Source organism: Manacus candei, unplaced genomic scaffold (assembly GCF_025592945.1).
Source record: "Manacus candei isolate 608988 ecotype Guabito, Panama unplaced genomic scaffold, ASM2559294v1 h1tg000126l, whole genome shotgun sequence".
Classification (NCBI taxonomy): Eukaryota; Metazoa; Chordata; class Aves; order Passeriformes; family Pipridae; genus Manacus; species Manacus candei.
The window spans coordinates 1,332,842-1,348,177 of NW_026138174.1; the positions used below are offsets into that span (position 1 = coordinate 1,332,842).

The window sequence follows — 15,336 nt, forward strand, 5'->3', positions numbered from 1 at the left end:
CAATTTAATTTAGCAGCTCATTTATGCAAGTTATCCATCTCTCCCTCTCTTCCATTAGAAGGCAGCTGTTGGATCCACCCTGTGCACAGCAGAATGATGTCTGTGGATAAAGAGCTGGGAACTCACCTCTGGCCTTCAATGACAAAAGGCAGTAACAGGAGGTATAAGCAAGGCTGGGCTTGACTTTAGAGGTTTAGAAACACTGCCCAGGTGTGTAGGATGGTGCTAGGAAAGGCAAAGCTCACCTAGAGCTGACACTTGCAAGAGGCGTCAAGGGCAACAAGAAGAGTCTCTGACCCAACATTAGTAGTAAAAGGCTGAATAAGGAAAACAGGGGCCCCCAGTGTCAGCAGGTGATTCAGTGACAGCAGAGACAGGTAAGGCTGAGGCATTTGTGGCCTTATTTGCCTCAGTCTTCCACAGCGAGGTCTCCCAGGCCTTTTAGGGACAGGGTTGAAGGGCAAGGAGAACAACCAGCAGTGGATGAGGATCAAGCTTGGAGAGTGTCCTGGACATGGGACCCACCAGGCTCCCCACAAAGGTGCTGAGGGAGGAGGCTGTTGTCCTCACAAGGCTGCTCTCTATCATGTTTGAAAGGTCATGGAGATCAGGGGGTACCCCAACAACTGGAGAAAGGCAAACATTGTACCCATCTTCAGCAGAGGGTAGAAGGACAATCCAGGAGACTGCAGCCCAGTCAGCCTCATGCCAATCCCTAGGAAAATCAGGAGTGAGGAAACTCAGGGACTGAGATACCTTGGAACATTTTCTGGACACAGGAAGTAAAAGAGGATGATTGGGATCAGCCAGCATGGATTGAAGAAAGGTAAACCATGTTGGATCAACCTGACTGCCCACTGGGTTAAAAATCTGGAGGGAGATGTGAATGAGGAGTCAGCTTCTCCACTATCTGGAGACTGAGCAGATGAAGATGGCACCAGGGCTCATCCCAGCTAATTTGGGGTATTAGGAAGAGTTCATTCCCTGCTAACAGGCCGGATATTCCCAGAGGTGCAAAGTCTCAGGTCCAGGACATGTCCTGGCATTCTGCATTTCACAGTAGCAACCAAATAAATAAGGTTGCAAAACCTTTGGCTTTCTTGTTTGGTGTCAAAAAGGGGAAAGGAAACAAACTGAGCAGAAGTCAGCCTGCTCACATGTCCTAGTATTGATGCACCTCAGACTTTAAGAATTTTTTTAACCCCCCTAGAGAAAATTATGTTTTCCAACCACCGTTGCTCTTCTTTCCTTGTCCCTTGGTGGTGGTGATGTCAATGGGCCCTTTTTGGAGGACCCTCCATACCTCAATCCCGTAAATGAACATTTCCAAGGGATTTGAGTTTCCCAGCCTCCAGGGAGCAGTGACACTGTCTGATTTGGCCGGGAGGCTTAACAGGCAGTGAGCTTGTCAACGAGAAATAACAACTCTGCCAAAAAATCTAGGGCAGCATCTCACCTTGCTGGGGACAACTGCTCACCTGATTATGGACACATGAGACTGCAGCTCTTGGACACTCTAGAAAGCCCAGGAGCTGGGATTGCAAAGGAGATCCAGCCCTATTGGCTTTCAGGCCAAATTTCTCATGAAAAAAAAAAGGTTTGTCTAAAAATAAAAAGTTCATACACGAAAAACCAAATAATCATCATCATCATCATAATAATGAGGTGGTTTCCCCAGATAATTACATATTTCAAGATCATGCATTCTGTACTTGCACACAAAATATGCTCCCTGCAGGTTTTCCAAAGCTCAGTTTTCTTTCAGGGAGCAGCAGTTTCTGTGCACTGCTGCTGCTGGTTTCCTGAGAAGGTAAATGTTTGTTTGTATACAGATGCAGCCCTTTTTACTGGCCATTAATAACTTCATGCTAACAGACTACAGAAAGCCTTAATGTTCAGAGTATGAATATTGATGCTGTAAATTCGTGTGAGGCATTTGCATTTATTACTATATGTTATTTGCATAGTGTCTGCTGAGGGTTCTGTACCCTTGTGGTTAATATGTGAATAAATCAGTGAGCATTAGTTGCTGAGGCTTAGTCTGTGGGCTCTGGATTCAACTGGAGCATTGCTGTTGAATTTATGAAGGGAAGGTCCAGTACAAGAAGACTACTGAGGTTTGGTTGCAGTGAAAAATTGTTGAAACTGGTACAATTTGTTACTGAATTGTAGCCTAAACTGGAGTTTTACAACAGTTTTGACAGACTTCAAGGGTCTAAAAGCTTCCCTGCACATCTCTGGGAGAAGGATCAGGGCAAAGCACTTAAGGCATGTTACAGAAAAGCCAGTCTTTTATTTTCTGTTAGGAAGGCACATGTATCTAACATTTGGCAAGTGCTATTGCTGTCTTTGATACATTTGCAGGAAGGAGCTGTTAGGATTTTTTTTTCTTAGCTCTGAACTTTCTCGGTAGAATTTCCTAATATCCCCAATGAATCTTGAAAAAAAAAATGAGAATTTTTTCCTTATGTGGTATCCTCCATGGATGTGGGAAGTTTGTTTCCTTGAGCAGCCCACTGAAACTGCTTTACCAAGAGATTTACCAAAACATGCAGCTGTAGCAAAGACAGCCCTCATCAAGCAGTGAGGCAATTCCCAGGCTGCCAGTGGCACAGGAGTGATGGAGTCAGTGTCTCTGTACCATATTCCAGTGCTCCTAGCCTGGAGAATTACGGATACAGATGAGGATGAGCATGCCCTGTGTCCTGAGAGACTGATAAGGATGGCTGCAGTGGGGGACACTCCTACTGGTACCCAGCGTGGTGCAGACAGCTGGAATCATTCCAACATGCATCATTATCCACAACCACCTTCCTGAGATGCCCCATGCCATTTACCTTAGAAACAACTCCTGCTTTTAAAGCAGGTAGGATGCAGTGGGAGCTCTAGAATTCAAGCTCTGTCCCTGCAAACCTCCCTCTGTCCCCCACCAACCCATTACACACCCACTGCGAGGAGCACAGTGCTGGCCCACGGGCTGGGAGCTGGGAGCAAAGCAAACCAGATTCTGGTGTCCTGGTGCACAAACCAACGAGCAATTTGCATAATTAGGGCAGTGCAGGTTTGAAAATGCTAAGCACCTCCTTTGGGTGCACAGCAAGCTCAAAGGGATCCTGCTAAACCTTCCTGTGGCTTGCTGGTTATCTCTCTTTCTGTCTTGCCCGGGATGATTCTTTCACAGAGATTTTTAGGCTCTGTTGCCTCGCCTCCTGGCTGAAAATATTTTTACCACACCTCACTGCACACAGAAACAAAGTTTCTTAGATGATAATAACATGATAATAACATACAAAAGCTGTGGTCTGTTCCTCTCCTTTGCAGGCCTGTTCATCTCTAGCCCTTCAAAAACCTCTAGGATCGACGCAAAAATGCAGGGCTGTCCCTGGGATCCCTTTCTTCAGCTGTCTTTCACAGCGTGTCACATCTGCCTCTTGTGGCAGCACTGGTGTAGGGCTGAAGGGCGAACTCAAGGGGGCCGGCAACGCGTGTCCCCTTTTCCCAGCTTTGGGGAGGTTACCCACAACCTCTTTGCTGCATGAACCGTTCCAGCCCAACCGGTTTCTTCTGGTTTTGATTTTTTTTTTTTAATAATTTCTAATGCCAGTTGCCTTTGCTCTGTCTGTCACAAGGACCAAGAGGCTTTGTGAAGATCTTAGCGTGTCTGTGGTGTTAAGTAGTGACTCATCTGACCGGCAGCCACCCCAGCAAGGGATGTTTGAGAGTGTATTTGTGTGTGCACCTGGAGGAAGGCTCCTGGCACAGACCTATTGCACAGCCCTGTCACTCCTGACTGGTGACAGAAAAAGCAGTTTGCAGAAGACAAGCCTCATCAGGGGTGATGGTGGCATTGCATGCAGAGGTGGCTGGGTTCACCTGCAAGTAATGTGAACCCTCAGAGAACAAAGAGGAGATGAATGAGGGAGGACAGCACATTTAGGACTTTGCCATCAAATCTGAGACTAGAAATCCAAGAGCACTGCAGTAGCCACTGAAACCCCCTCCACCTGTTACCACGTGAAACCTCTGACCTCCGAGGCCTGAAGATACGCACCACTGGCTCTGAATTCATGTGCTACACGTTAAAAAAAAAAAAAAAAGGCTGCATGTTTCCAGGTGCACGCCCTTGGAATTTTGTGTCTGAGTGAATTAATTAATTGCTTAACAAATTTATTGATGAATTAATACGGCTAGGTTAATGCTCGTGTTCTACTCCAGCACTTCTTGGTCCCTGGAATCTGCTGGGGCAGGGTGAGAGGAGGAGGATGGCCAACCCCACAGCCACAGCAAGGAAAATGCTGAGGTTCGGCAGTACCAGGCTGTGTCCTTGGGCTTCCCAGTGCTCTCTTTGCTCCTGAGTACGCCCAACACCATGTTGCCAAGGGTTTACTGTTCCCCTCCATGTCTGTCTAGCTTTCCCCCTACCTGATCTCCCTGTGGGAGCTCAGACAAGGCAGGAGGAGGGCGGGGAGCCCAAGATAAAGGACACGCACCGCCTGTACGTGACCAGTGCCACAGCCACTGGGATCAGGCTTTCACTGACATTAGTAAGAGCTGGATCAGGCCTCACCAGCTCAGTGGTGATGGCTGAGAAGGGGGTGATTAGTCTAGTTTGTAGAGGCTATGCTCTCCAGGACCTGGGGACAGCCAAGAAGGGCCCCTTCGGGCTGTGCTGTTTGTTATTCAGCCCCCTCCAGGAGGATTAGAGCACGAGGCAAAAATTTTTTGGGCGTGTGATAAGATTTTCTTCCTGAATTTCATGCTGAGTCTGAGCTCACTAATCTTCCCCTCGGAGCACAGTAGACGACTCCTCATGCAGCTGACACGAAATTTTAATCCCTTGCCCAGACCCAGCCACGCGAAAACCACTCGTAACGCCCCTCCCGTCATTCAGGAGCCTCCCCGGGAGCAAGCGACACCCAGCAGACCCCAGGGTGGAGAAGACACCCCCCCCAGTGCCCCTGGGCAGCCCATCCCTCTCCCCTCCCATCCCGCAGCTGCTGACATCAGCAGACGTCGGCACAAAGCGGCTCAGGAGGCGGCATGAAAGGATCAAGGAGCAAAGCCGAAAATTGAATTAGCGCTTATTAGGAGGGCGGCTGGCAGGGCTGTGGGGCAGCCACGTGTGGAGCCCTGGGTCCAGCGTGTCCCACACGAGCGGCTGCAGCACACGTGGGGCGCCTGGGAAGTTCCCCCTCTGCCTGAACTCACAGTGGGAGAGCCAAATCCAGCCCTCCTCCTCCTCCTCCTCCTCCTGCTCCTGCTCCTGCTCCTGCTCTGCAAAGGACACACGTCAGGGCCCAGGCGGTGGCGTCTGCATTGGAAACGCTCCACGTAGGGAGGTGGTGGCATTAGGGAGCTGAAATACCCTGAGCAGAGGGACTCTGGTGTCACAGAGGTGCTGGCTGTGCACGTCCCCCCGGCCTCCCCCACTTGAGAGCACTTGCTCACAGCTCCGTAAGAGGGTTTATTACCCACGGAGCCCGTGTGCTAATTGCATTGCTAAGCAAAGTCCTCATTAGACAGGAGGCCAAAAGGGAGCACCAAGTTAGTGTCAAGCGTGTGTTTGTGGGGAGAATTTACATTGACGCTCGTGTTTAATGCTCCAGCTGCGGCACATTGCAGACCCCAGGGTGAGCAGGACTGATCTCTGCGTGGATCAGAGCAATCCTCCTGGGACATATCCCCATGATGTAGCAGGTCCTCAAAAGTCCATTTTTGTCTGCAGCCAAGAAATGCTGCCACGTTGAAGGCGTTGGATGACAGAGGCCCATGAAGGGACTGGGTGGGTTTACCTTATACTGTCAGGTTTGATTTTTGTTGCCTTCAGCTCCTGATGGATTGAAACATCCTCTGTAACAAGGCCCATGCTGTGGGAGCTCTCTGTAGCTCCACACTTAGAGAAAAATGCTTGGCTACTGTTAATCTTCCTAATAACATGGGTCTGCCTCTAGATGTAAGTGCTAGTTATTAATTCAAGCAGTTTCTTCTCTGTTCAAAGGACATAAAGACCTCATTTATTGCTTTGTACCTGCCCATCCTCCTCGTAGACAGTTTACTTGGTGAGACAAAAAGTGCTGTTTCACCACGTCCCCTTTGTTAAAAGTGCTGCCTGTCCCAAATACAGCATCCTAATATTAAATATTTCACAGTGCTGCGTGGGAACGTGCTACCTCAAAAGCAATTTAGTGCCTGATGCTTTTGACACTGAGTAGTTGAGAGTGCTCAAAACATGGGATTGTGTGTCAGAAGAGGAAAACTGCTTGGGGCTCGTGTGGGACCTGCTTGATGCCAGGCTTCCTGAGCATGCTGCTCCCTGGGAGAGGCAAGGGGAGCATTTCAGAAGCAAACTGGAGCCTCAGATATGGTACCTTGGTCTCACATTACTCCTGCATTTGGGTCTTGCAGTGGTGCTGGCAGGATTTCAGGTTGGGAGGGAGCTCTTCTGGAGCCACGGAGACCCATATGAGATGGATTAACATTTGATGGAGCTGTTGCAATACCACCCAGCTCACTGGAGTGAAGGCTAAGCATGCTGCAGAGCCCCTGGCACGTTAGTCCTGCCTCAATTTGTCCTGCAAAGCTTGGTGGTTTCTTGTTGGCTTGTAGAGCAAGCTGTCCTCATCCTGCTTGTAAACATTGGCATTCCACTCCCTCATCAATGGCTTGGCATGAACAGCATGAGCTTCCACCTTTATCTACTGCCATGCTTTTTGGGGAGGGAGGCTGCGGGCTGGTGAGGGGACAGGGATGGGACCACAGGCACATGTGGAGGAGGAGGACTACAAAGACGATTAAAGAACTGGAGCTTCTCTCCTACAAGGAAAGGCTGAGGGAGCTGGGGCTGTTCAGCCTCCAGAGCAGACACTGAGAGGGGACCTCCCCCAGGTCTGTAGGGTCTGCAGGGAGGGGGCAGAGGATGGACCAGGCTCTGCTCGGGGGGGCCCAGCAATGGCACAAGAGGAATGGGCAGGAACTGATGCCCAGGAAGTTCCACTGGACATGAGGAAGAACTTTTTTGCTGGGCAGTGACCGAGCACTGGAACAGGTTGCCCAGAGAGGGTGTAGAGTCTATTTCACAGAAGATATTCCAGAACTATCTGGACACAGTCCTGTGCTATGTGCTCTGGGATAGTCCTGCTTGTACAGAAAGGTTGGGACAGATGACCCACTGTGGTTCCTTCCAACCTGAACCACTCTTTGTTTCTGAGACTTGACTTGCAGAGATTCTCAGGGCTCCTCAGGGGCACAGCCTCTGGCCCTCTCACCAGCAGCCAGCGTTTACCTTGGCTTGACCATACACATGGAATTCTCAAACTTTATAGCACATCTTACCCTTTCTCTGCATCTTTTTTTTTACTATTATTTTTCCCCATGCACTGAGCACTGGTTCAGATAACATTTTTAAAATCTTGCAGTTTTGAGATTTCCCAGCATATACTGGCAGAGTGCTGCTATTTCCAAGTTCTCCCCTCAGGGCACACAGTCCCAGGCTGTGTCACTGCCAGACTTTGCTCGCTGAGCCAAAGACAATGTCATTGTGGATGGATGCAAAGGACTGCCTTCCTCATTTGGCAGATGAGAAACCCTGACCACTTTGAGTCACTTAAAGTATTAATGCCATCTCCAATAAATGCTTTGCTTCTATCTTTTTCTTTCTCTTCTTTATTCTGTTCAGTGATGTTGGTAACTGGTTTTCTTAAAAACGTCAGAAAGAAGGTGCTTGGGTTTTTCCTCGGGCATAAATATTTGCCCAATGGAGCACAAACCTACTGTCAGCTTCTTTCAGCCCAGGACTGCAGAGTTCCAGGACTTATAAATGATTTGAAAAATGTAAACCAGTTTTATCTGTCTGACTCAGCTCCCTTTCCCTCCAACAAGAACACGGTGGCTAACAGAAACCTCTTGAGCTCAATTATACGGATATTGACATTTATTCAACTGTGACGTTCACGGCTAGAGACAATAAGAGATTTTTTTTTTCTTTTCCTTTTCCAGCATCACCTCAGCAATCCTGCTACCCGTGGGGGAAACAGTAGCACGTGGCATTTTGCACCGAGCACCTATTGCAAACTTTGCTGTATTGGCTGACACTCTCTGGCAGCCGAACATGTCTCTGCTGCACCCGTGTCTGGCAGGCAGGGAGTTTCTGTAGTTACTTACTGCCCCAAGAAAACCCAAGCAGTCAGTCAATTATTTCTCTTTATAGTCAGATTTAGTGCCTGATGTGGAGCTGAATAGTCAACAGAATCACAGTGTATGAGCCAATTCATCTTGAACTGGCCTTGCTGTGGGGCTACATGGGAAAAAACCTCCCACTGGGCAAGTTTTTAAAGTATCAGGGCCCTTTGGCTCAGTGGGACAAGGAGGAGAGAGGAGAGGACATCGTGTTGCCCCCACTAGCACTGGGACAGCGTGGAATTCTGATCCCACAATAAGCAGGGGTCTGTAGGGGCACCCTTGCTGTCAGGAACAGATCTTTTTTCAGAGCTTGTCAAGGAGCAGGAGGGAAAACTTGGCAGACAGCAAGGCAAGAAGGCAAAAAGGGGAATTTTTTTGACTGGAGATCCAGGCAAGTGGCTTTTTCCCAGTCCCCTCCATTTTTATCACCTGGATACAGTTTACCCAAGAAATTGTGGATTTACCACTGTCTAGTGGAGGGTGTCCCTGCTTGTGGCAGGGGGGGGTGGACTATATGATCTTTGAAGATCCCTTACAACCTAAACCATTCTGTAAGAACATGCTTAGACAACTAAGGAGATATTGGAGCCGAGTGAATAAAAACATTTCAAGAAGGTCCTGGTGAAGAAAATTGCCCACATCTTCCCCTTTCCAGAGTCCTTCTACAAAGATAAAATTGCACATCCATCAAAAAAAAAAAAAAATGAGGGGGATTTAAACAAAATAATTTGAAGGCTCCTATCTTGTAACTTGAGAGTTATTGCACCATCTGTGAGCAAGCTCTAGGGTGCCTCACTGGGAGCACAGAGGTAGCCCAATCTTGCAAAACCCATGACTGCAAAGCATTTGACTAAAAAACTTAAACCCTGGGAAAAAAAAAAAAAAATCTCTGTCCCTGCTTTTGCCTGGATGAACCAGAAAAGTGTGTCTGTCTTTTCAGGAGACGGCAGTGCTGCAGATTCAGCTGTGCCTGTACAGGCTGCAACCCGACTCCTTTGTTTCTCCTTTCTGTTTCCCACAAATACAATCTATAGCCGATGTCATGCTTTTCTTTTTATCAATATATTGCTGGGCTTTATCAGCAAGGCTTTTATTGCAGCTCTCCCCGCGGTGATCAGAGGTTAAAAAGGACCAGCCCCGAGCGTATCTGTGAGTGGGGCTTGTGTAATCGGGGAGCACTGCTGGTGCAGGGCTTCGCTGACGTAACCGGCTGGGGAAAATTACCGAGACGCCTGCTGGGGGACAGAAGTGACTAACTCTCATCAGCAGAGTCCCAGCTTTTGAAGGAGCTGCTGCTAAGGCAATGGGCTAAAATAGACCTGGAGGGAAGCTGATTTCGAGCAGCAAGGGCCCTTTTTATTTATTTTTATAAAGAGCGCTCTGGGCGGATTGCGTGTGGAACTCTTTGTGTGCCCCTGTGGAAATCGGAGGGATAAACAAACCTGGAGGCGACTGCTAGAGCCTGACATCCTTTTGCTGGCATTTATCAGCCCCTGGCAGGATCCCCACGAGGATCCCAAGGGCAGCTGAGACCTGGCCAGACCTTAGGCTGTCCTGCTCCCAGTTAGATAAGCAGAGCTGTTCCTCAGAGCATCATCCTGCTCCTAAAAGGAGCAAAGTTCTGGGAGCTTGCGTAAGGAGACGGAGCCATCAGACGCAGGTCTCTCGCCTCCAGCTGGCTGCCGTGATTTTGGGGATGCTGAGTGCTGCCTGAGGCTGTGCAGCAGTGCCTGGCTGGAAGCCACGAGATCTCAAGGGTGAGAAGAGCCAGAGTAAAGCCCTGGTGAAAGCTGTGGGAGCCTATCCAGAGCCAGGGGATTCAGGGTTTGGCCCTTGATCTAATCCAGGGACAATCCCACTCACGTTGCACAGGCTGCACCTGCTCAGGGCTGGAGGAGGGAAAAGTTGGTTTTCTAGCCTTGCCCTGTGGCCTTTGTGCTCGGTGGTGGGCCAGGAGGGCCCTCCAATGCTTCTCACGGGGCAGGGGGGAGGACCCAAAAAGTCCTGAGACTTTTTGGTTGATACTGAGAGCTCCTCCAGTATCAACCTCCAAAGCAGGGGTGTCCCCACGATGTGCCGACCGCAAAGCCAGAAATAAGGCACATTTCATCCCCTGGTCCTCACAGGGGGCCATACCAGCAAAGTCTGAATCCATGTCATGACTCCCAGCCCCACACCTGATCCTTCCACTGTGTGACTTGTGGGCTACAGATGTGCAACAACACTTTCCTGTCCAACTCCGTGCGACTGAGAGAACCCATCTGGGCTCAGATAAATAGGAAATCAGACCTTGTCTCATCCCCTGCCAAGCTGGAAGTCAGTTACAGACACAGAGAAAAAGCCTCCTGTCTCGGTTTCCTCTGGAAAAGCACAAGGGGCTGGACATAAGGAAAGCAGCAAATCTGTGCTGCTGGAGCTGGTCACCATCAGGAAAAGGACTGCAGTTTATCCTGGCTGTGAGAGGTAGCACTGACCTATCTTGCTGTCACTGGTGAGGACAGAATGGCTGCATCAGTCCACCCAACAATTGGATGCCAGAACCAAGGGACACCCAGGTGTCTGAGGTGGGACACACGTGTGCTAAAAGGGACCCCGATGGCACAGCTGAAGGATCCTCTCTGCCAGATGTGAATTGCAAATGCAGGTGGGATGCAGTCACTGGGTATCCCTGGCAAGGTGGACAGAATGAGATTTGAGGTTGGACAGCCTGCCCAGGAAAGCCTGGAAACATTTCCAAGGCTTCACAGTCTTTCTCCAGCTACTTAGGAGGCACAAAGCTTTTTCACAAACATTGTCTGTGGTGCAGGCCAGTGTAACAAACAGCCACTGTCTACCAAATCCTGTGCATAAACTACATTACTATCACCATATGAATGGAAGCTGTAGCTGTGTTTGTAGACTACTGGCTGCTGTAAATGTATCCCTGTAGGCTTTAAATCCATGCCTGGTTGTCTGATGATTGGTTTAACTGGTGCTAATTCCCTGGAAATGAATGGAGCTACTCATCAAATGTTTCTCCCAATGAAATGTGCTTTTTCTCCCTCAGGCAAATCAAGTGCCCGGAGAGGGCAAGAAAAGCCCTTGGAAGCAAGGGTAGCTTAAGCAATAGCCATGAGTTTGTGGGTAGTCCTGGGGAGACAGGAGGTGTCTGTCACAAGCCCAAAAGCTGCACAGGTCCTGAGAAGCCCTGGCCCCTCTATGCCCTGAATGGTGCCGACCGTCAAAGCACCAAGAGAGACATGGAACTCTCCAGGTGGACCAGATCAAAAGAAAGTTATTTCCACCAGATCTATGGCTGTAGAGATACAGACTCTTTCTGTGCATCTCTGCCTTGCATTTGTGTTAATCTGATCTCCACAAATGCATCCCCTGCATTTGTCACCATTCCATGGCCACAAGCAAATAAGGCTGGAGGGAATCGTGGTCAAGGGGTCACGGCCCTGCCCTCAATCCTACCACAACCATGCCATTCCAGAGAGGTGTTTTGCCTCTTCAGAGAGCACAGAGACTGGTTGGATCACAGCCAACATGAGGCCTCTTGCTGTCTGCCCATGCACAACAGCTTGCTCCTGTTGATACACGTGCAGCAAACATTCAGATACATATAATATCACAGAAAAATAGGGATTAAAAAGTAGCTTTGCTGGTGTTCCGTGGTAGCAGACGACACCAGCTTGTGCTCTGTGTTGTAAAAGGCTCTGAAAGGTGTATTCACGGGAAGGCAGTGTGGGAAGCATGTGTCATGGTGCCATGTGGTGCCTGAGTCAAGGTTTAATTGCTGGGGCAACTCCCTGATGTGAAACAGAAGTAGACACGACTGAAAAGTGGAAGTCAGAGTAATTGTCTTTCCCCTCTTTATAACTGAATGGTCTTTTATATGCAGTTTTAACCCACCTGCTGCCAGGAACGTGCACTTCCACAAGGAGGTGGAGAATTGGTGCTCCATAGGAGTGTCAGCCAATCCTGAGGGTATCTAAATCTGCCCAGAGATAAATGTTTAGGCAGTGGCTGATTACATTTTGCTATATTGACTAGACAAAGACTCAGAATTAGTGTGGGAAGGGAAGTGCTACTCTGCTACAGTCCTTCTGCATGACCTTGTGCTGGTCACATAACTCACTGTATCTCATTTTCTGGAATAACACCACCCATCACCCAGATCTGCTGCAAGCTAACTTGGTAATTACTAATAGGATGCTTTAGGAAGCTGTGCTAGTGTTCTAGGAAGAAACCACTGTTGAATTTTTTTCACAGCTGAGTACCTCAGGCTGGCTGGAAATGGTTCAGGACAAGGAAAATGGACTTTCACAATGTGGGGGCCCCTTTAGGGCACAGGATTTGAGGTGACTCAATAGCGAAGAAAGGATTTGTTTGGTGAGAGAACACAGGTGTGCTGAAAAAGTGCTGTGATTGCTTCCTTCAAAACAGGCAGAAAGAGATTGCCATGTATTTACTGTCTCTAACTTCAGTCCTTGGACACCTCAGGGATGTTCCCTCACAGCCCACAAATTCTCATCCATGCACCCAGATGACTGATGTGTGATCTGCTCTGCAGAGGAAATATATATTAGAAGATAGAAAGATACAATTGATAAGAGCAAAAATCTTCACCACTGTGTTTCTTTTTTTATAAGATCAGAGTCCTCTTGGGGTCAATGTGATGAGAACCAAAAAGATGGGGTTTTTAAGGGGGATGACACTCCATCCTTCTCTCAAGCAAGTGGCCTGGAGGCAAGTTTTATGAGGGTAAAAGGAGTTGGAAGCACAAATTTTAGCACAACCCTCATCCACCCACCCCTGCCAGCACCCACCTCTTTTGCTGTAGAGTCTGTGCACTGTACTTGGTGTGGTTGATTTTTCCCAGGCTGCAATTGAAAGTCACCTTAGTGACTTATCCAGCTCAGAGCTTGAAGAAACTGGTGTCTCTCAGCTTCCCACAGCGTAACAAGATAGAGCAACTGGCTCTAAGTAACTCCCAAACAAGTTCAGGAGGGCCAAAATAGCTGAAATGGATAGCACAGAGTTCATTTCCCAGCAGTATTAGTCATCTATTGCTTTTCCTCTGTTTCCCTACCTTCTTTGCACTCGGATACACAAGCAAAGTCTGTCATAAAAAAGTTTCAGAGCTCCAAAATGGGGAAGAGAATGAAGGCAGATTTTAACCTTGCTTAAAGTTTTAAAGCCACTTCCGTTGTGCCGTCTGAAGGAGTACTAAGTGTGGGGGGAAAAAATAAATATAATATTTCAAAAACATTCTGAACTGTAAGAATAATAAAAATTCCAGCCCGAGCTTATAAAACTTTAACAGTGGTAATATTAAAAATGCAGAGGGGACCAACAGAGAGCAAAAGGGAGAGCAGTAAAGAAAAGAAGAACGTGGCAGGAGGAAATACACAAAAATATGTGGCTTAGCTCAGGTACTTTAGGCATTGGCTCAGCATGAACTAAATACTTTGTCACTCTAACATGAACTTTTTGTCAGCAAAAAGTTTGGGGTAAAAGGAAATGGAAGCAAATGCCTGGGATTTGTGAGCTGAGAGAGAAGTGGACATAAGGAGCACATCAAATCTAGGGGACAAGGATATCTCCAACCTGGTGTGCAGGAGGGACAACCATTTGTAACTGCAAGGCTGATAATTATGGCTTTTCGTGAAGCCACCAGGCCAGCGCCTGTGGAAGGGGACAGGAGAAGAGTTGACATCATAGCTGGGAACAGGGAAGGCAAAGGGATTGGTGGAACGTGGTGGGAGCAGCCATACACCAGTTCATCTGACCCCTGCAGGATAAAAGCATGGGGGCAAACTCTGCAGGAAGATGGAGACAAGGCAGTGCATGATAAATGGAACAAAGGAAAGGATAAGTTTGCCAGCTGTATAGTCTGTGCCTGCCTTGCTCAAGTCAGGACACAGGGGAGGCCAGGTCTGCCTGATTCCTTGTTGCCAGGCAGGGATGTGCTCATTAAGATGGGGTATCCCTGAAAGAAATTTAGTCTGGGTCAAGACCCAGCCAATGAGTAGAAAAAAGGCCGTGTAGAAAAGGGAATTAAAATCTGGCAGTGAGCTCCCGGTGGAGTTCATCGAGGAGCTGTCTTGGACACTATCTTAATCCTTATTTTCTCTAAATGACCCTAGTGGAGAAGGCAGGAATGACGTGAAGTTGGGAGTCACTGCTGGTACTGATAAGGGTTGGAACAGTGCGTAGGAGGAGCTGGTTGCCCTTAAGGGTGAGACTGAGACAAATGGGAGGTAATTTAGTGGTAAAAAATGCACTGCCATGTACTTGGACACAGCAAGGAGGAATTTCTGCTGTATCCTGGCAGCTTATCCACAAAGGAGCAGAGATAGATCGCTCAGCCATAGAATGGCTGTGAGCCACGAGGAGAGGCAAATGCAAATGGAATCAGTATTTCCAGGAGGGCCTGGAGAGAGCAGTGCCAGGGGATGAGGACCCATGGAGACCTCGGCAGTGCTCGGGACTGTGCTGGAGCTGCTGGAGACATCTCCTTGTGCCAGCTCAGGCCTTGGCCCTGCGCCCTGTGATGGACCCCAGCAGCTCCCTGCAGCCTGGGGGGCTCCGTGGGCATGTGGCCACTCTCCATAGCCACTTCTTTCTTTCCAACATGCCCACTAAAATTGGAGAGATGAGTGATTTAAGCTTGAGGATAATGCTGGCCGTTGAGCAAATGCCTCTGAACTATTCCTGACTGTGCTCAGACGAGACATGACAGCACTAATGACTGCTGGAGGAATGGAATGCTGCAAAGGCTTTCCTGCAGGAATCCTAGCAGCAAAGCGCTGCCCAATTTTAAACTGGAGCTTTGCAGGCCAATAAAGACAGTTGCATAACATGACTATGGGTGACAGAAGAAGATGTGACACAACGACCCAGGAGATCCTGTCCAGTCCCATGATTTTAAACTTGTTATCTGTAGGGAGAGCTACAGACATTGATAGAACAGTGGCATCCAGCTAGACACACTGGTATTAAATCTGAAGATGAATCATGGCCAGTACTTTGGGGCAAATAAACAAGATATGGTTTAGTTCAGACTTGTCTTTGGAAAGCCGCCTTCATGACCTGGGAATTTAGAGTCTCTGGGGTGAAGGAAGTAAAGGAAGCCAAGATAGACAAAGCCACTGCATCAAAATGCCTCCTTTG

The 15,336-nt window shown here is 48.4% G+C and overlaps 1 long non-coding RNA gene across 1 annotated transcript; it reads right to left on the reverse strand.

Annotated features, from left to right (window-relative positions):
• Positions 1–11,243: 11,243 nt before the first annotated feature.
• LOC127462334 (uncharacterized) lies at positions 11,244–14,117 on the reverse strand. The gene is made up of 3 exons (XR_007900409.1): positions 13,771–14,117; positions 12,990–13,181; positions 11,244–11,747 (listed from the first exon to the last, which is right to left on the reverse strand). It is a non-coding gene; the product is annotated as an uncharacterized LOC127462334 (long non-coding RNA).
• Between the last annotated feature and the right edge of the window lie 1,219 nt (positions 14,118–15,336).